Source organism: Alosa sapidissima, chromosome 9, assembly GCF_018492685.1.
Source record: "Alosa sapidissima isolate fAloSap1 chromosome 9, fAloSap1.pri, whole genome shotgun sequence".
Lineage (NCBI taxonomy): Eukaryota > Metazoa > Chordata > Actinopteri > Clupeiformes > Clupeidae > Alosa > Alosa sapidissima.
In genome coordinates this window covers 38,396,357-38,418,562 of record NC_055965.1, presented here as the reverse complement: position 1 = coordinate 38,418,562, position 22,206 = coordinate 38,396,357, and the positions used below count along the sequence as shown (strand labels likewise).

The window sequence follows — 22,206 nt, the reverse complement described above, 5'->3', positions numbered from 1 at the left end:
CGGCTGTGCAAACTATCTGTTTAAAAGACGAACAGCAGAACACCAAAAACACAGCTGTGCAAACTATCTGTTTAAAAGATGAACAGCAGGACACCAAAAACACAGTTGTGCAAACTATCTTTTTAAAACACGCAGCCTATGAACAGCATGCTAGCTGAAAACACAGCTGTGCAAACTATCTGTTTAAAAGACGTAGCCTATGAACAGCAGGACACCAAAAACACAGTTGTGCAAACTATCTGTTTAAAAGACGTAGCCTATGAACAGCAGGACACCAAAAACACAGCTGTGCAAACTATCTGTTTAAAAGACATACAGCAGGACACCAAAAACACAGCTGTGCAAACTATCTGTTTAAAAGATGAACAGCGGGACACCAAAAACACTGTTGTGCAAACTATCTGTTTAAAAGACGCAGCCTATGAACAGCAGGACTCCAAAAACACTTTTGTGCAAACTATCTGTTTAAAAGACGAACAGCAGGACACCAAAAACATAGCTGTGCAAACTATCTGTTTAAAAGACGAACAGCAGGAAACCAAAAACACAGCTGTGCAAACTATCTGTTTAAGCAGGACACCAAAAACACAGTTGTGCAAACTATCTGTTTAAAAGATGTAGCCTATGAACAGCAGGACACCAAAAACACACCTGTGCAAACTATCTTTTTAAAACATGCAGCCTATGAACAGCATGCTAGCTGAAAACACAGCTGTGCAAACTATCTGTTTAAAAGACGCAGCCTATGAACAGCGGGACACCAGAAACACAGCTGTGCAAACTATCTGTTTAAAAGACGAACAGCAGGACACCAAAAACACAGCTGTGCAAACTATCTGTTTCAAAGACGTAGCCTATGAACAGCAGGACACCAAAAACACTGCTGTGCAAACTATCTGTTTAAAAGACGTAGCCTATGAACAGCATGCTAGCTGAAAACACAGTTGTGCAAACTTCCTGTTTAAAAGACGTAGCCTATGAACAGCGGGACACCAAAAACACTGCTGTGCAAACTATCTGTTTAAAAGACGTAGCCTATGAACAGCAGGACACCAAAAACACTGTTGTGCAAACTATCTGTTTAAAAGACGAACAGCGGGACACCAAAAACACTGTTGTGCAAACTATCTGTTTAAAAGACGAACAGCAGGACACCAAAAACACAGCTGTGCAAACTATCTGTTTAAAAGATGAACAGCAGGACACCAAAAACACTGCTGTGCAAACTATCTGTTTAAAAGACGTAGCCTATGAACAGCGGGACACCAAAAACACTGTTGTGCAAACTATCTGTTTAAAAGACGAACAGCAGGACACCAAAAACACAGCTGTGCAAACTATCTGTTTAAAAGACGTAGCCTATGAACAGCAGGACACCAAAAACACAGTTGTGCAAACTATCTGTTTAAAAGATGTAGCCTATGAACAGCATGCTAGCTGAAAACACAGTTGTGCAAACTGTCTGTTCAAAAGACGTAGCCTATGAACAGCAGGACACCAAAAACACAGTTGTGCAAACTATCTGTTGAAAAGACGCAGCCTATGAACAGCAGGACACCAAAAACACAGCTGTGAAAACTATCTGTTTAAAAGACGCAGCCTATGAACAGCAGGACACCAAAAACACAGCTGTGTAAACTATCTGTTTAAAAGACGTAGCCTATGAACAGTGGGATTATATGCATCCATACGTAGCCTATCTTTGTAATTTCTGAGAAGCTAACTTCACACATAATTATAATTAAGAGAAGCTAACTTTAAACGTTGCATAATTATTAGCGTTTGTTTGTCGTTCGTCGACAAAGCTAGCTGGCATTATAATGTGAATTCCTATAAAGTAGCATGCAAGCTGTCTAGGCAGTAAACTTGACAAACATTGCCCATTTCCCCCTAGTTTGCAAACACACATACACACACACACACACACACCCCTACACACACACACACACACACACACCTACACACACACACACACACACACACCCAGGCAGTAAACTTGGCAGACATTGTCCATTTCCCCCCAGTTTGCAGATTTTATCTGATGCTTATTTCTTCACTTGTACCCATACTTGTTGAGTGTGCCTTTGTCATGATTTTCAAGAATCAGAATTACACATTTTAATGCAGGTTTTAGAGGCTTCCCAAACGGATACAGTGTTTGTGGACGCCGATCCGAAAACCCATGTTGAAATGATTGGGTGTAGCGTAGTTGGGGCCTAAAATAGACCATGTGGATCTGAAATAGTCTAACTGGACTGGACTGTGTGGATCTGAAAGAGTCTAACTGGACTGGACTGTGTGGATCTGAAATAGTCTAACTGGACTGGACTGGACTGGACTGTGTGGATCTGAAATAGTCTGACTGGACTGGACTGTGTGGATCTGAAATAGTCTAACTGGACTGGACTGGACTGTGTGGATCTGAAATAGTCTGACTGGACTGGACTGTGTGGATCTGAAATAATCTAACTGTACTGGACTGTGTGGATCTGAAATAGTCTAACTGGACTGGACTGGACTGTGTGGATCTGAAATAGTTTAACTGGACTGGACTGTGTGGATCTGAAATAGTCTGACTGGACTGGACTGTGTGGATCTTAAATACGGATGATGTGTGTGTGTGTGTGTGTGTGTGTGTGTGTGTGAGTGTGTGTATATATGTATGGGGGGGTATTAATTTGCCCCCAGAGTGAACTTGTTCTGCCCCTACAGGCCTGTGTGTGTGTGTGTGTGTGTGTGTGAGTGTGTGTGTGTGTATGAGTGTGTGTGTGAGAGAGAGGGTGTGTGTGTGTGTGTGAGGGAGTGTGTGTGCGTGTGTGTGTGTGTGAGTGTGTGTGTGTGTGTGTGTGTGTGTGTGAGTGAGAGAGAGATATATGGGGAGTGTGTGTGAGAGTGAGGGAGTGTGTGGGATGATGTGTGTGTGTGTGTGTGTGTGTGTGTGTGTGTGTGTGAGGGAGTGTGTGTGTGTGAGGGAGTGTGTGTGTGTGTGTGTGTGAGGGAATGTGTGTGTGTGAGGGAGTGTGTGTGTGTGTGTGTGTGTGAGGGAATGTGTGTGTGTGAGGGAATGTGTGTGTGTGTGTGTGTGTGTGTGTGAGAGAGAGAGGGGGGGGGGTGTCTCTTCAGTTCTCCAGCTCAACAAAGAAAGGAAACATGGAAACAATTACTAATTACAGCAACTAGCAACTGAAATGATTGGACAGGTCCTGTTTTGGACTAATTACAGCAACTAGCAACTGAAATGGTTGGACAGGTCCTGTTTTGGACTTAATACAGCAACTAGCAACTGCAATGGTTGGACAGGTCCTGTTTTAGACTAAATACAGCAACTAGCAACTGAAATAGTTGGACAGGTCCTGTTTTGGACAAAGTGGAAATAGTGACTAATTACAGCAACTGAAATGGTTGGACAGGTCCTGTTTTAGACAAAGTGGAAATAGTGACTAATTACAGCAACTGAAATGGTTGGACATGTCCTGTTTTAGACAAAGTGGAAATAGTGACTAATTACAGCAACTGAAATGGTTGGACAGGTCCTGTTTTGGACAAAGTGGAAATAGTGACTAATTACAGCAACTGAAATGGTTGGACATGTCCTGTTTTAGACAAAGTGGAAATAGTGACTAATTACAGCAACTGAAATGGTTGGACAGGTCCTGTTTTAAAAAAAAAGGTTTAAAGTTATATATTCAATGTTGTTATAAACATACAACTACACTGACTGCACAATACATGAAAAGTTGAACATATTTGTGTATGTTTAAATAGTTTAGAATGGTTGTAATTGTGTAGCCTACTTTGGTATTGATTACAATGTTAGAATGACATACTATCTATCTACCTATACTATCTATCTATCTATCTATCTATCTATCCATCCCAATGCCAATCCAGGCCACACACACTCATATACACACCTCCACTACACACACACTCAACCAGACTTACACACACACACACACACACAGAGAGAGATAGAGATAGATAGATAGATAGATAGAGACACAAACCTTGACTGCGGAGCGTTTCCTGCTAGTTCCTCCTAGCTACCGCAGGAGACGGCGGGCGGGGGGTGAAGTGTGTGTGTGTGTGTGTGTGTGTGTGTCTGTTGAAGATGCACCATCAGCTAAATCCGCTCCTTCTTGGATCGCGGGACCACGCCGTTGAAGCTCGTGCCATCTGTTCCTGCCCTAGTAAACAGAGTCAGACGAAGTCAGACAGTCCTGCCGTGCTGCACGCGCACGGATCCGGATGATAGCTGCTCTTTTTTCAGTGCTCTGACGAAACAAGCCGCTCGCGGTATGTGCTCGCGGTATGCCGGTACGACGTAGTATCAGCCTGCATCAATTTTACACGAGCGCAAGCTATCTCGCTTACTGCGGGTAGCCAGTGGCAACGGCGCAAGCCAACAAAAGCACCTGCTCACGAGTCCCGTTAATCCGCTTCTGGGCTCAAGGCAAGCCCGCGTGTCTTATCCCTCTTACAACCGCTCGTGAGTGTGTGTGTGTATGTGTATTTGGAAGAGAAGGGGGCGAGAGAGAGAGCGAGAGAGAGAGAGAGACTAGGCTACGGTCTTTGAATGTTGATTCATCCCGATCTACATGCCAATTAAAATGCCTGTCGCGGTCAACAGCGGAAAGAACGCCTCACCTGTGTGTGTGTGTGTAACCTAGCCTACTGTGCGTGTGTTTATGTGTGTGAGAGAGACACTCACGTTGTCTGCAGAGCTGTATGTCTCCGGTGAGGCAGGACGGGGAGATGCGCGTGTTTTACTGTTCTCTCCGAGTCTCGCGCTCCTGTCCTCTCATACTCCGGTCCGTTGTCATATCCGACACCGTTACGTTACTCAGCCCGTCTCCGGTTTCTCGCGTGTTTCCACGTATCCCAGACTACGGTCTGTTGCCCGTGAGAGCTGCATTACTGACCAACCTGCGCGTGCTTAGCCTACTGCGCGCGCCCGCTCTGTCTGCAACATTCTCGTGCAGGTTGTCATGTGTGCGCGTCACACCGCGCACCGGTCCAGAGATCCACCTATGACCATAGGCTACGCTACTTTTATAACCTAGCGTGTTTCTAAAAGGGTTCGTGATCTGCACCGCGTTTATAACCTAGCGTGTTTCTAAAAGGGTTCGTGATCTGCACCGCGTTTATAACCTAGTGTATTCATTTCTAAAAGGATCGTGATCTGCTCCACTCTCATCTAGCGTTGTCATTTCTAAATGGATTCATGATATCCGCTACTTTTATAACAGTAGGCTATAGAGCCGATCCGAAGCTCCACTACTTTATAACGTCACGTAGGCCTAGTATTTCTAAAAGGATTTAACCTGGCTGTTGTGTTATGGTTGGGTTTTGTATATAATGATGAAATATTATAGATTTATATACTTATAATATATTAAATATTATTCACATTCAATTCAATTTCAATTTAATTGTACTTATAGAGCGCCAAAACATTACGCATGTCTCATGGCGCTTTACAGAGTATAAGACAATCAGAGAAAAGAAAAGAAAAGAAGGTCCATGGGTAACAGGGGAACAGGGTAACAGGGTAACAGGGGAACAGGGTAACAGGGTAACAGAGGAAAATCTCCCCTAGAATTGGAGATACATATAGCAAGAAACCTCGAGCAGATCCACGACTCAAGGGCCTGACCCATCTGCCTAGGGTCAGTTACAGGACAGTAAGGTCTGTATACATGATAAATGCATAAGTTAGTCAGGTGTAGAGAATAGAACATGGTGTTTAAAGCCACCTGAGGTGAATGTTACAAGAGGTGGGATGGTTACATACTTAAAAACGTTGAACGTGAATTCCTGTTGTCTGTTGTCTGTAGGTCATTTCAAATATACACAGGAGAGATGTTAAATTACTTTCAAATATACACAGGAGAGATGTTCATTTCAAATATACAGTGCACTGTAAACCCCAACAGGTTCAATGAACTCAAAATATTTGATGAAACTGATTACCTCAAAATATTTAGCTATGTTAAAAAATATATTAAGTCATTTCTACTTAAAATGAGACTTTTTTTAATGCTCAAAATCTTTAAGGACAAGGATAAAATTAAAAAGAATAATGTGAGAAATAGATGTTTTAAGTTATTGTTACATTAGTCAGACAAGCTGTTAAGACTCCAAATCTTTGAGAAAATGAACAACATTAAAACAAATAATTTCAACAAACAAACATTTTAAGTAATTACTACTCTAAACTAGAAGTTATTCACACTCATTTTTTTAGGAAGTTGATGAACTGAAACATAATCATTTGGCAAACAAACATTTTAAGTAATCACTACTTAAATCATTGATAAGTTCAATGAACCTGATCATTTTGAAACCATTGTTAAAACCAACAAAATTGACACTGGAAATGGAGTTGATGTTTTTAAGTTATCACTCCTAATAATATATTCATGTTATCACCAAGACTCATTCAGTTTCTCAGACCTAAACATTGTGTCACATCCTTGACTCATTCACTAATCCTAATATCCTAATAATATATTTAAGTTATAACTAATCCTAATAATATATTCATGTTATCACCAAGACTCATTCAGTTTCTCAAACCTAAACATTGTCACTTCAGTCTCTTATATTTTTAAGTTGACTTCACTCTATTGAAACACATTTTTTGACTGTTTAGGTTTACTATTTACCTCAAAATCAAAAATATTTGATTTGTATGATTCAAATAAAAAAAACTACTCAAAAGACAATTTCAATGCAGATTCCATTTATTTAAGAATTCCATTAGAATTCTAACATAACAACATCCCCAGCAATGCGGTTAATACAGAAAATCAAAGAAATAACAACCTTCAACAAAGGTAATAATACTCAAATAACAAAATAATAGGCCAACATAAATAAAAGCGAAAAGCTCCATTGCTTGCTTGAGCATTAACATGCTGGCAGTACCAACCATGAGATTTGGAAAACAGACTGCTTACTCATCCATCATCAGCAATTTATTTTTAAGGCTAAGCAGCAGTCTAGGAGGTAACCGCTTCAGGTCTTCCAAACCCATTATAATTTTTTGAATGAACTTGTAGGACAATTGCTTTGGACAATCGAGATGAAGTGCACAAATTAAGCCAAATAGCAAAATAACGTCTCTGTCAACTATAGAATGGATAGCAGGACCAAACTTCACAAGGGAGTCTGTATCACCCGAGACAGTGAGAATAGCTACAGCTGCATCCGAGAAGTCTGGCAGGTCAATTTCTTCTGCCTGAAGAACATGACAGTAATTAGTTAATGAGTAGAGTAGTCAATGAAAAACACTACATGTGTATTTAATATAATATGAAATACCAGTGAATGAAAAGTTCAGGTAAAATTCCCATATATGTCATTTTTGGTGAATTACTGTAGTATGATTTAATTGCTATTCTGGTGGCTAGAAGATGGTTGTGGTTGTTGTCTTTTGGCTGCAAGGTAGTATCAGAGAGGGCTGAATAGAAATAGAGATATATAGAGAAGACAAAGTAAAAAAAGAAGAAAGAGTGAAAGAGGACACAATTTAATCAAAAACTTACATTCCAAAATCCATCTTCCCACAGGAAGATTGGGAGGGCCTGCAGAGTAATTTTACTTCTGCTGTTGACATTGACATCTTCCTAGAAAGACAGAGGGATTGTGGGGTAATGGGAAGACAAATCAGCAGAATATTAATCCTATGCATATATTAAATAAGACTATAGTACAGGTGACATGAAAATAAGATTCACTCCTTCATGCTCCTGATATGCAACCTCCTGCTCTGTCCTTCTATGAAATCGTGAGAGATGAATGTTCAGTGCATTAATAGACTAATAATGGCAAAGTAACTGAGCCTGTGTCTCGGAAGAGGTGTCACATGACCTGCATAGCCAACACATTTTGAAAATGCCACATAAAATAAGTCTAAGGTGTCATCCCTTCTTTGATACAAAAACATCACTCAACCCTAGCCTTTGTATCCCTGTGGAGAGATGTAAAGGGATAACATTAGGCTAGGCTATTCTCATTGGTAAATAAATGCTTACAAAATATCACTATAACTTATAATAATATAGGCTACACGTTGGCTACATTGTGACACTAGTAAATGGAGGACAAGTAAGTTATCACTTACCATGGTGTGATGGTGGTTCCTTGCACAGAACTGAAAACATGTCACACAGCCATCTGGTCCTGAGGGGACAAATATTATTAACAGTATTATTTCACTTTTTTGCACAAAAGTCAGTCAGACAGTCTCTTCTTCTCTATCTGTATAGGCAGACCTATCGTCAGACGTTGCCATTGATCATGCTTAGGCTATTGTCAGTAAGTTGGGAGATACAACTTGGCTTCCTATCCGTGTTAACAAAACTGGAATTGACGTCAATATAAGACATGCTATTGCTGCAGGGTTATTCTTAAACTACTCTTTGACCTGGTAATTTTCAGAAAATGTAACATCTTTCAGTAAAAAATCTTTTTGCATGGTTTACTCTTTTTACTCTTTCTAATAGTGGCTGTAAAGATTTCACTTGAATAATATATATTTTTGACATTTTATTCCAAAAGTCTAACTGTCATTTCCAGTATAAGTATATACTCTTTTGATCCTGTGAGGGAAATTTGGTCTCTGCATTTTAACCCAATCCGTGAATTAGTGAAACACACTCAGCACACAGTGAGGTGAAGCACACACTAATCCCGATACAGTGAGCTGCCTGCTACAGCGGCGCTCGGGGAGCAGTGAGGGGTTAGGTGCCTTGCTCAAGGGCACATCAGCCGTTCCTACTGGTCGGGGTTCGAACCAGCAATCTTCCGGTTACAAGTCCGAAGCCCTAACCAGTAGGCCACGACTGCCCAATGACACGTTTCCAAAACACAACAAAACATGTGTTTTCAAGCAAAAATAACATCTACTGTTCCAAATGTATTTTATTAAATATTACACATATCAGCCAAAATATTAAATGTATTAATTTTCCAGAAATGCATGTTGTATTATTTTTACATGTTTAACTTAAAATATGTGTTGTGATGGAAATGACAAAGTGTGGTGGAGATGACATGACATACATAGACAAATTTAAGATTTAAAAGCATTAAGATTTAAAACAAAAAAAAAAGCGTCCCTGCCATATGTTATGTAATTATGATGGGGTTTTTTTCTACTAGATTCTTTAGTAGGCCTACTAGAAGCAAATAAACTGTGTTTTAAGGGCAATGTCATTTCCACCATCAAAAAAAAAAAAGTAGTAAATATTTTTTAGTTTTTCTTATTTCTTCCAAGGACAAGGAAAGGATCGTAGTTGAAGAATTACCCTGCAGTGTTACTTTGCATTACATCTAGCAGATAATGCGAACCATATAGCTTATGGCAGCTAGGTAGGCTACTAATAAAATGTTTAAAAGTGCGATGCCTGTTTGTGCGTGTCATGTGTTTGATTTCCAACTTATGAAACGTTGCTTTGGTGTCTAACCTGCGCGGCCAAAGTAGGCCACACCAGAAACGGTTAATAAAGGATCTTTGGTAGGGGAGACCGGGTATGGTTGTAACATGGGGGGAGTTGTAACATCACCAATTCCACCAATCAGGGATAAGATATGAGCCATGTGACAGTTTCTGACTGCTCAGACTTCCTTAACGATCACACATGGACATTTTCAAGTTGTTAGTGCCATTTATCCCGGAGTAAGGAGAAAAATTCAACATCTGAGGTAAGAAAGTAACTTTTTTTTTTTAGATTTATTTTTTTCTAGTGCTTTTACCATTGTAGATACAGTTGTATGAGTTACATCAGGTCAAACTATAGTTTCTCTAGTAAAGAATGGTGTAGCTCTCTCTTGCTAATGTCAAAGCACCATGCTAATACAGCTAGCTAAACAATGGATGACAGTGGTGGGGTAGGTTGTAACACAATTTTTGAATATGCTAAAACCTGTGGAATGGGGCTAGTAGACCCATTTAATGTCTATTTAATTTCATCTTTGTGTGTGTGACTGTTCAGCCCTCTCTCTCTTTCCATGAGAGACACAAATACATACACACACAAAAGTATAAACGCTGTGGTTTTTATATTTAGTTTAAAACGTTAATATGATCTTCATTCTCTATGTGAAGAACGGATTGTATGGTATACAATATGTTGGTGAATCTATTTTCACACCCTGTGTACCCTGTTTATGCAATAAATCAGTATATCAAATGGAATTCCATTGTTTTTCTGCATTTTTTTTTACCTGTTACAATCTACCCCAATAGGTGTTACAATCTACCCCAGTAGTGGGGTAGGTTGTAACAAAGGTACACACTGTATTTGTCATAATCTCACAAATTCTGTAATATAGTTGAAGAGATTTAAATGGTTGCCACTTGTAGTAGACAAATGTGGGTACTTTGCCAAAAAGTTCCAGAACTGTAGCTTTAAAAGAAATGGTAGTTTTAGGTGCTGAAGAAAAATGTGTTACAACCATACCCGGTCTCCCCTAATGCTAAACTATACTGTCTGTCCAGTTTCCAGCTGTGACGGCTCAGACAATAAACTTTAGTTATCTCGCTAAAACATGCAGCTAGCCCGCAAAAGGTCTCTCTTACATAGCCTACACTTTAGCTGAGGTCTACCCGCTGGAAGACGTACACAAATAAATAAACAAAGTAGGCTACACCTTCATTAAGGCGCGTTCTTACCTTTGTGTAGTAGAGGCTATAAGGCTTGCAGTCTGATGATGATTCATGGATCATCTCACTGATTGCTTGCAGCTTGCCTGCCTACATCCGGGGTGCGCAGCAGTCCTTGCAAACAATTAGTCTTAGGCCTACGATGTCAAAGTGTATCAATTTACAACTGCCACAATCGATCGTAGACTAGTTAATTCACCATTCACTGGGATTTCTGATTTTTTTTATTGGTTCATGTTGGTTTGTGTAGGTTATTAGGTTATTTGCCATGTTGATATGAACCTAACCAATGAAGTTGCATGTCTTTATTACGTCAGACGTAATTTCAATCCACTCTTGAAAGAAATGAGTTTGGGGGTCAGTTCTACCAGAGACTTTCTAATGTGGAGACAGCACTCAAAAAATACTCCATAGAAATGCATGGGGCTAGTTTGTCACGCCAATATGGCCGTTGTCTACACATATCCCACCCCTTCCTCGGCAAAACGTTGACATGTGAATACATTGAGCCAATCATGTGGTGTGATGTGAATACATTGAGCCGATCATATGGTGTGTTGTGAAGACATCGTGCCAATCATCTGTTGTGATCTCGCCGCTGGAGCAAGATTGGTGTCGTGAAGACTTGCGCACGCGCATTTCTGCCGAAATGGATGCCCGACGAGTGCCCAAAAAGCGTTGTCAAATGGCCGCCGAGTGGAGGGACTTGCCTAAAAGGACATTGGTTCTACTCATATACTAAGAGCTAATCTGAAGGGGAAATTCAAGAAAAAAACACGGAGCTACCTTGGCATGCTGCCACTGTTGTCGGCGCCGGAACCGCTTGCAATAAAGTTGGTTAAGCTTAATTAATATATTAGTAGTATATAGCTATAAGCGTGGGGCCCCTTATAATAAAGTTGGTTAAGCTTAATTAATATATTAGTAATATATAACTATCAGTATGGGGGACCCTTATAATAAAGTTGGTTAAGCTTTATTAATATATTAGTAATATATAACTAGTCAGACGGTGAAGGGACTGAGACCAAAACTGGCTTATCACATTTATTCCTTTAGGAAAAGTTCAAACAAAACAACAAGTAGTTGAATGGGCTATATTACATGCATCATTCCTACACCATCACTGGCAGCCCTACTAGCAATTGGGGAGACATGCGACATGGAATGTTCAGGTGCACAGAACGACAGTTTATTAATATTCTGGGACTCACTAAACACTCTCAGACGTAGACCATACGGAGGTAATGCATAAACATAATGCTAAACTAAATGTACATTCATTTCCTGCTAGACTGAATTGCACTTTCCATGCACACTAAGCTAAACTACACTGAATGCATGGAAAGTTGCTAGCAGAGTTTACAGCTAGTCACGTTAGACTCAGTGTGTATGAACTCGTGGTCATAATGAAAACATTAATAAACGTTCTCTAAGTTGCTAGAATTGCACCCAAATCTTAACAATACATGTGCCAGGTGGTATGTATCAACTTAATCAACATTTTACAGTTACAAAATTAAAACAAAGTGGGGAGAGCTTTATAGAGTCAACCTACGCAATGCAAAGAATACCGCTTCTGATCGGCTATGGCAACAATACAAGGACAAAACGCAGCAGAGCTGCAGTATAGCGTTTCTCCAAAGGGGGCTCCAAAACACCAATCTCAATAAAGCTGCTTAATTACGGCGAAAATCACATACAAACACTAAACTACATTTCTAACTCTGTTACACCCCCCTCCCCTGAATTTCACCAAATTCAAGCAGCAACCAAATAGTACTTCCAAAGGCAAAGAGTACACTACTTTCAAACACTAGACAGAGAGTCACCAATTACAGGACAGCCAACCACAGAGGTATCCAATAAGGATGAAGTGGAAGAAGAGGAGCGCAAACTCTCACACAACCAACCACTGGCAGTAGGGTGCCTTATACACAAGACAACAACAAGACCATAAGACCATAAAGCCATACACCAATAATTCCATAAATTCCCCACAAAGCTAATCAGAAAAGCTAGATAAATAATAATATGTCATTAACTTTTATATTAGTATATAGTTTGTAAATAAACATTTAACATTTAAATGATGTAAGAAATAACTGTTAATTAGTGCCAAAAATATATTTAGTTAACTATTAACATATATTAATACAATATTAGTTAATAGATTTGTTAAAACATTAACATACAGATTTTATGCAAACAACTAATATTTAATTAATGATGAAAAAATGAACTTGTGCCAAATAGATATTTTAGTAACAATTAACAAATATTAACAAAGGGTTAGGTAATTACTAGTTTGCTATTTATTATGGCACCTTATTATGGAGTGTTACTAATAATTTAATAGCCAGAAATATGCCTGCCCTGCCCTAATAAAGAAATATTTGGTTAACTGTGAGTGAATCCCGTTTGCAGCCGTACAAGAAACGCGGACAAATTAAACATTCTGTTTTTCTCCGAGTGCAACGATGATAGACAGACATCATTTGGACAAAATATAGAGCATATTAACCTCCGTTGCTCAGCCAAATGCCTTCCTGTTACGTCCTGTTATCACGGAGTTACAGGCGATAAACGATTTTTGATGGTCACAAGTTTACTTCATTAGCGGTTTATTTTTTTGATTATTAAAGAGTGTTTTTTCATTTAAAGGTTTGACTTCGTGCTTATTCAGTAGAGCATTTAGTGCTCTTCCCAATCCCAGACGGTCACATTGCATGTTTGTTTGTAATGGGTGCAACCGTGAGATAGGCTACGCGTTTGACGGCAATGCGTTGTTAACAGAACCAAGACATATAGCCCAGCAGCAATCTAGGGACTGTTCGTTATTTATTGAAGGGGCCACCGGAGGAATTTTGAGTGCTTCAGTCAAAAGTTGCATGACCCTCCCTTGCCTGCTAGAAATTGTTCAATGACCCTCCGACAGAATTGTTAAAAAAGACATGACCCTCCCCTGCCAATTGTCGCTGTCTTCCGCCCGCGCTGCTTTACACCACAGCCACACACTGTGATAACGTTCTTAAATTAATCTTTCCCGTGAGCTTGCATGCTACCAGTCCTTCCTTTTCAAATGTGTTGCGCCTGTTTGCACAATTTCACAAATAATCATATGTGATTAATAATATGACAAATAATCCCTGTGCACAGGGACCGAAACAATGCATACCAACTTTTTTGGTGTTTATCACGTATTTTAACTTTCCCCCGCTGTCTTGCCATTTTAATGTTTTCCCGTAGTATATCCCATATTTTAATACTCTCATAACAGCCCTGCATCGGGCCTGTCTCTGTGTTGCCCTGTTGCTACCCCTTGCCCTTCCAACGAAACAGATGTCTTCAAATCATCGTTTTCCTTGCTTGAACTTAGAGTGATGTTAACCTATTTAAGTTTAACGGCGTGATTATCGTGAGAGCACGATTCATTGGCGCTTGCATGTTCGGCCTTATGTCTACGTGCGCACCTGAGGCTACTCAGCTACTAGAGAAAGAATTTCCCCTGTTTGTATGTTCACTCCAAGATGACCTACCATAACTTACCAACTCTGCACTGTAGACCCTAACTGGCTATTTATATTTTTCTGTGAAATAAGCAAATGTATTTGTTCAGCTTTATGAAGCAGAATTACGCACTAGGCTACTTGGAACATAACACATTTGACAAAGGACAGATGTATGTTATAGTGACAAAATATTAACTTTCAGTGTTTTACGATGTCTTTGTCATGGGGAAGTTTTTTTCCCCATGCATTTATTCTAGGCTACTGTCAGTGACTGCCGTGAGAGAAGCGGGTTCTGTGTTTCGTTCATGTCAGGGGGGGGATCCCAAGCAGCTTTCAGCCATAAGGCTACTTTGAGAACATTTCCTAATTCACCCGACACTAATATTCAAAATGTTGAAAACTATTTCGGCATAGTCTATAAAGCAGTTTAATTAAATGGAATGTTAGTTGTAAATAAACGGGCTACTTGGTGAGGCTTGGCCTCACAGACGCGCTCGTGCCTTATATGGCAAGAAAAATCTTCACAATATAGGCCTATTAACTGACCACCCGATTCACGTTAACTGGGGGGCAGGGGGGGCCATCAGACATTTGTGCCCAGTTAATCCGGCCCTGCCCCCAACAAATCACACCTTCCCACCAGCTGTGAAAGCTTAAAAGAAGTCGAGAGGACTCCTAACTTACAGACCTATTCACAAACCGGTTTTGTGGCATTTCGCCTGTTTAAGCATGGGCAGGGTCGGACTGGGAACAAAATTCGGCCCTGGCAATTTTCGCCCCCCCCCCCCTCTCCGGGATTTTTTTAAAATTCTGGTTGCTAATCACACCATTTTAAAGTGATTTGAGAGGGACAGGATTCAGGGATAGGCTACTAAAGACAGACTCATCTTCTGACTGTCTCACGTCATGTTACCCCCATCCATTAAACCACATGTCACTGCTTGACTAAATGAAAAATATAGGCTACTGAACATGGACATCGTCATAGTTGACATAAATTACGTTTTGTGCCAACATGTTGTAAAAAAAACCACAGCCTTTATTTGGTGCAAATCTTCTTCTTTACTTTGGTTATAGTTGATTCACATTAACTGTAGGCTATCACCAAGTGTATAGGCTACTAAACATTTTTGCAGTTTGTGTGCAGTCATCACATCAAAATGACGGCACATTGTGTGCAAAATTAGGCTACCTTCATTACCAGTTGATACTTTTTACTTGCATCGACTCGCGATTGATTGTGCATCTAATGTAACACTCGGTGGAGAGATTTCCACTTTCCGAGTTTCACTTTCACTGTCTTTGTGAGCTAAAAGGCTACTATATGGGAAATACTTTGAAGTTCAAAAAAATGAATGGGTTTTCTTTAACCTGTGCTACACTTTTCCACCAAGTTGTGCGAAAATTGTAGGCTACCCGTTTTTTTTTGTTGACAGAAAAACCGCACTACAGTAGCCTAGCCTACATGGTGCAGTACATGGAAGCTCTTGGTAGCGCGTGCAACTAATGTCTATTGTGTGTGTGTGTGTCAATGGACTCCAGAATAAAGCCTGTGTCCTGTGGCCTCATTTGTTCTGGCCTGACGCTGCTGAGAGCTGGCTGCAGCTGTTCAGATTGCCTTTTCTTTATGCACTACACATAGCCTACACATTGCTGATGCGCATGACACTTTATGTTATCTTTTGTTGCTCTTCACTTACTGACTTATGTACATATTTGTAAATAAATGTATGATTATTATTTAAACGTTATCCGACGGTGTCAGTCTCCCTATGTCCATTCCCTTTTGAGCCAAGGTGTTTGTGACACTATAAAAACAATATATTTATGGAATAAAACTAGACACCTCTGATTGCTGTTTACGGTTAAACTGCGATGATGTGAACACCAGCCAGCGGAGGACACTTATATAGCCTAGGCTACCATGCATGGACTCGTAGGCTATTTCCCATAGACAGTAAAATAAAGATATTTCCCCACAAACCTAGCGGCTGCTTGGACAAATCCACTTGAGGGGTGGGGCAGGGGGACGCGATCGTAACACACACTGAACCTGTCATGAAGAGGCCAAAATGATTGACCTGTCACCCCCCAAGCCAAATGGATACAACTGCATTTATAGGCTAGGCCTAGGCCTACATGACGAGCCGCAAATAGGCTAAATAACTCTTTTTTTTTTAAATCCCGGAGGTCACCGGCCCACCGGTTGTACAGATTACCAGTCCGAGCCTGGGCATGGGAACATGATGAAGTATCCAACTGTCGTGTGTTAAATTATTGTGATTACGAGCCAGTGGTTTTCAAACATTATGCGTGACTCGGACATCTAACGAAATGCAACAGACTCATATCGTCCTCGCATTCGCAAAATGAGGACATACAGACTGCTCAGATAACAGGTGTACCTCCAGTTATGCACGGTTTTAGTCAAGTCATTTAAACATGCTGGTGAAACAGTTGTGTACTCTATTGTTATTTATCCCCTATTCACCCACGCCGTCAATTCCGTGGCGCAGTGCGTTAAGGCCGGCTGATGACAGCCGAGATGTTTGTGTGAATGAAATAAAGCGTATAGGCCATAGTGTGACATGCGTAAACCAATGGTGTAGAGATGACGCCACAGGGTTTTATTTAACAGAGCCTACGTTTGTATGTAGGCAATTTATATTCACAATACTTAAGCCTACTAAAATAAATAGTATTTTATTTGTATTGGTTGTTTAGAGTAAAAAAACGGTCGGTCTTAATGCAAGTTTACAACCGGCAAGTCGGTCGGACTAAAAGGGGGAAAAAAAAATATTTGGGTTAGTTCTAAATTGACAGGGTCGGTCAGGTTACGGCAAACGAAAATATTTTTAAGGATGGCCTGGCAGTGTTTTTTTGCGCGTCTGCAGAAGTCAGCCAAATATGAATGTAATTCTGTGGCATAAAGCAGATGTATTTGTTTATTGTACAGAAAAATAAAAATGACATGTCAAGCAGTCAATTGACTACATTGCAGTCAAGAAGTAGGGCAAATTAATTTACGAAACCAAAAAAGCCTCTATTGCGTAGCCTGTTAAAAACGTCGCCAGATAGTATTAAATCGGCAACAACATTGTTTGCTGCAGAAGCCTACCCAAGGCTACAGATTAATTCTGAACAGTTATTTCTCTACTGGCTCAATTATCACACAAGACACTGTTTTGATTTGCGTAGTTGCGTTACGCCCAACACTGACAATAATGTAGACAGCAAATTTCGATTTCGATTTCCGTTACCACCGTGTAGTCAAGCCTTAAGCCATACCCAAGTAGCCTAAATCGAGGTAATGTTTAATTATGCATGATTTATTTTGTTGTTGAGTTCGTAGGCTGGGATTACTCTCGGTAAAAAGTGTATGCTATGTATGCTAAAGTGTATGCTATGTAAGAGAGACCTTTTGCGGGCTAGCTGCATGTTTTAGCGAGTTAACTAAAGTTTGTTGTCTGAGCTGTCAGCCAACCAGCCAGCCAGCCTGTTGTTGCACTACTAAAGTGGAAACTGGACAGACAAACAGTATGGTTTAGTATTACCAAAGATCCTTTTATCAACTGTTTCTGGTGTGGCCTACTTTGGCCGCGCAGGTTAGACACCAAAGCAACGTTTCTTAAGTTGGAAATCAAATGACACGCACAAACAGGCATCGCACTTTTAAACATTTTATTAGTAGCCTACCTAGCTGCCATAAGCTATATGGTTCGCATTAGCTGCTAGATGTAATGCAAAGTAACACTGCAGGTAATTCTTTAACTATGATACTTTTCTATCTATGATCGTGGTGGAAATGGCATTGCCCTAAAACCACAGTTTATTTGCTTTATAGTAGGCCTACTAAAGAATCTATTTTTCTATTCTATTTTATTTGGATCCCCATTAGCTGATGCAGAAAGCATCAGCTACTCTTCCTGGGGTCCACACACAACATATAACAAACAAGAAACCAACATACAAGACAACAGATATAAAAAAACAGGAGAAGAGTAGATACTTTTCCTGGGGTCCACATACTACATATAACAAACAAAAAATCAACATACAAGACAATGGATATGAAAACAAACAAAAGAAAGACAAGAAAAGAATAAATAACTAAACCATCAACACACAAAAATAGACAACAACAACAACAAAAGAACAAAAATCTAGTAGCTAGTGCTTTTAAATCTTAAATTTGTCTATGTATGTCATGTCATCTCCACCACACTTTGTCCATCACAACACATATTTTAAGTTAAACATGTAAAAATAATACAACATACAACATTTCTGGAAAATTAATAAATTGAATATTTTGGCTGATATGTGTAATATTTAATAAAATACATTTGGAACAGTAGATGTTATTTTTGCTTGAAAATACACGTTTTGTTGTGTTTTGGAAACATGTAATTGGGCAGTCGTGGCCTACTGGTTAGGGCTTCTGACTTGTAACCAGAGGGTTGCTGGTTCGAACCCCGACCAGTAGGAACGGCTGAAGTGCCCTTGAGCAAGGCACCTAACCCCTCACTGCTCCCCGAGCGTGGCTGTAGCAGGCAGCTCACTGCATTGGGATTAGTGTGTGCTTCACCTCACTGTGTACTGAGTATGTGTCACTAATTCAAGAATGACCCTGCAGCAATAGCATATGTCTTATATTAACGTCAATTCCAGTTTTGTTAACACGGATAGGAAGCCAAGTTGTAGCTCCGAACTTACTGACAATAGCCTAAGCATGATCAATGGCAACATCCGACTCTGATAGGCCTGCCTATACAAAGAGATGAAGAGACTGTCTGACTGATTTTTGTTCAAAAAAGTGAAATAATACTGTTCATAATATTTTTCCCCTCAGGACCAGACGGTGTGACATGTTTTCAGTTCTGTGCAAGGAACCACCATCACACCATGGTAAGTGATAAATTACTTGTCCTCCATTTACTAGTGTCACAATGTAGCCAACATGTAACCTATATTATTATAAATTATAGGGATATTTTGTAAGCATTTATTTACCAGTAAGAATAGCCTAGCCTAATGTTATCCCTTTGCATCTCTCCACAGGGATACAAAGGCTAGGGTTGAGTGATGTTTTTGTATCAAAGAAGGGATGACACCTTAGACTTATTTTATGTGGCATTTTCAAAATGTGTTGGCTATGCAGGTCATGTGACACCTCTTCCGAGACACAGGCTCAGTTACTTTGCCATTATTAGTCTATTAATGCACTGAACATTCATCTCTCACGATTTCATAGAAGGACAGAGCAGGAGGTTGCATATCAGGAGCATGAAGGAGTGAATCTTATTTTCATGTCACCTGTACTATAGTCTTATTTAATATATGCATAGGATTAATATTCTGCTGATTTGTCTTCCCATTACCCCACAATCCCTCTGTCTTTCTAGGAAGATGTCAATGTCAACAGCAGAAGTAAAATTACTCTGCAGGCCCTCCCAATCTTCCTGTGGGAAGATGGATTTTGGAATGTAAGTTTTTGATTAAATTGTGTCCTCTTTCACTCTTTCTTCTTTTTTTACTTTGTCTTCTCTATATATCTCTATTTCTATTCAGCCCTCTCTGATACTACCTTGCAGCCAAAAGACAACAACCACAACCATCTTCTAGCCACCAGAATAGCAATTAAATCATACTACAGTAATTCACCAAAAATGACATATATGGGAATTTTACCTGAACTTTTCATTCACTGGTATTTCATATTATATTAAATACACATGTTGTGTTTTTCATTGACTACTCTACTCATTAACTAATTACTGTCATGTTCTTCAGGCAGAAGAAATTGACCTGCCAGACTTCTCGGATGCAGCTGTAGCTATTCTCACTGTCTCGGGTGATACAGACTCCCTTGTGAAGTTTGGTCCTGCTATCCATTCTATAGTTGACAGAGACGTTATTTTGCTATTTGGCTTAATTTGTGCACTTCATCTCGATTGTCCAAAGCAATTGTCCTACAAGTTCATTCAAAAAATTATAATGGGTTTGGAAGACCTGAAGCGGTTACCTCCTAGACTGCTGCTTAGCCTTAAAAATAAATTGCTGGTGATGGATGAGTAAGCAGTCTGTTTTCCAAATCTCATGGTTGGTACTGCCAGCATGTTAATGCTCAAGCAAGCAATGGAGCTTTTCGCTTTTATTTATGTTGGCCTATTATTTTGTTATTTGAGTATTATTACCTTTGTTGAAGTGGTAAAAGGTTGGCTATAGACTAGACGTTTGATGATGTCAAAGCACATCACATATGAAGCTTTGTGCATGAGATGTAATTGCTATAGATTCCAGTTAAATCGTCCAGTTTCATTGGGTGATAGATTTCAATCATTTGCTGGTAGATGAACCAACAAGATAGATAGATAGATAGATAGATACTTTATTGATCCTCAAGGGGAAATTCAAGAACAAGCTGAGGCCAGCACAGGAGTTTGTGTTTGAGGTCGTTTCTTAATAGGATATTTATAAAGGTACGTATACATGTACTTCATTATTCACCACTTTGTGAGTGAGTGAGTAGCCTAAATTGTGAATGGCAAAACATCAGGGACTGAGGGGGACTGATTTCCATTTAGGTTCGTTCTGAGCAAAAAACATTATTTGATATCATTATATTATAATACCTATATAATATTAGGTCTTAAAAATAATAGCCTAACTTAAAGGCACAGAAAATGTCCTTGCTTTAAGCCTTGCATAGCCTAACCTATGTATAGTGCTACCAACTGCATGACAGGCCTATAAATATTTGCCTAGTGTCTCTGGTATCTTATTTCACAAATTGTTACAGTAATTTAGACTACATACTTGGAAAAGGCAGTTAGATAGTGTTGGATATTAATATTCTTTTTTTTATCAACTAGTAGTTCTAGCCAATTATGCAGGGGAGATACCGATTCATAACATCTGACTAAATTCATCTTATAAGGGGTCTGGGGAACACTGTGTGGGCAGGTGACTTTCCAAGCCTATGGAGTTTTGAATAATATTCAAACAAAGGTTAATCGGAATGATAAATACCGTTATTAACCGGTTATCTAAAATTGAAAATGACGTTTTCACTCCGGAACAATTGGTTTTGCTCCCGTTTTCAGTTACGTCCTTCCAAAAACTGTGTTCGTTTCCGGTTTTCATTTTCATTCTTTGAACCGTTTCTAATCCCTGCTAAAGATATTTGGCCTTTAATTGTAGTGGGGGTTGAAGTAAAAACCTTCCAAAGAATTAAATAATTGAATTAGATACCCATATCCAGTACTTAGTTACTGTCCACCAGTGTGTGTGTTTGCATGTTTAGTAGTGAGGTGGTAGATTAATAATTACATTCTTGTTATGTACATTTTAAATTGTTGTATAATAAATCCAAAAAGAATGTTTTGACTAAGAAGGTAAGATAAGATAAGATCCCACAGCTGGGAAATTTACTTGTCACAACAGCCCAGTAGTATTTAAATAGAGAGTAAGAAAGTTGTATTCAGTATGCCCAGCATACAAGCACACCTAAAAAACAAAAAATTACACAGTGATTGCAACACGCCTTAGGGCTTCACCAATACTTTGAGGCAGAAGGAACCAATATATATGGTGAATAAAAAAGCTTCACATCACATGTACAGTGGAAAATGCACATATTAATAATGAAGTTCAGACACTACATTAACATTACAAATTTTCATGACAGTAGTGTTATACATTCTGATGGCAGATGGAATAAAAGACCTGCAAAAGAGCTCCTTCTTACTAGTCAGGGGGCCTATGTGTTTTTTACCTGTTTTAACCCTAGATTTGTGAAATTGTATATTTCACTATAATTAACACCATAAATGTCGCCTAAATCACTGGCTATGTTGAATAAAGTTCACAAAACAGTTATTTTCTTATTTTCAACAGTATAATTGTATGTCAGTATTATGATTGTATGTCAAACAATTAGAGATAAGATCAATAACCAATCAGTTTCACCAAATACACATACTCCATTGCTGAAAGATAGCAAAATCACAGAATCACAGA

At 39.4% G+C, this 22,206-nt stretch overlaps 1 protein-coding gene across 1 annotated transcript in view; it reads right to left on the bottom strand.

Annotated features, from left to right (window-relative positions):
* The window catches only part of radil (Ras association and DIL domains), a 62,545-nt gene extending 57,605 nt beyond the window's left edge, over window positions 1-4,940 (bottom strand). Inside the window, exons 1-2 of the mRNA XM_042103539.1 lie at window positions 4,712-4,940; window positions 4,008-4,187 (exon numbers count right to left, since the gene is read on the bottom strand). The gene's annotated coding sequence lies outside the window, so the exon portion shown is untranslated. The remainder of the gene's footprint in view (window positions 1-4,007; window positions 4,188-4,711) is intronic.
* Window positions 4,941-22,206: the final 17,266 nt, after the last annotated feature.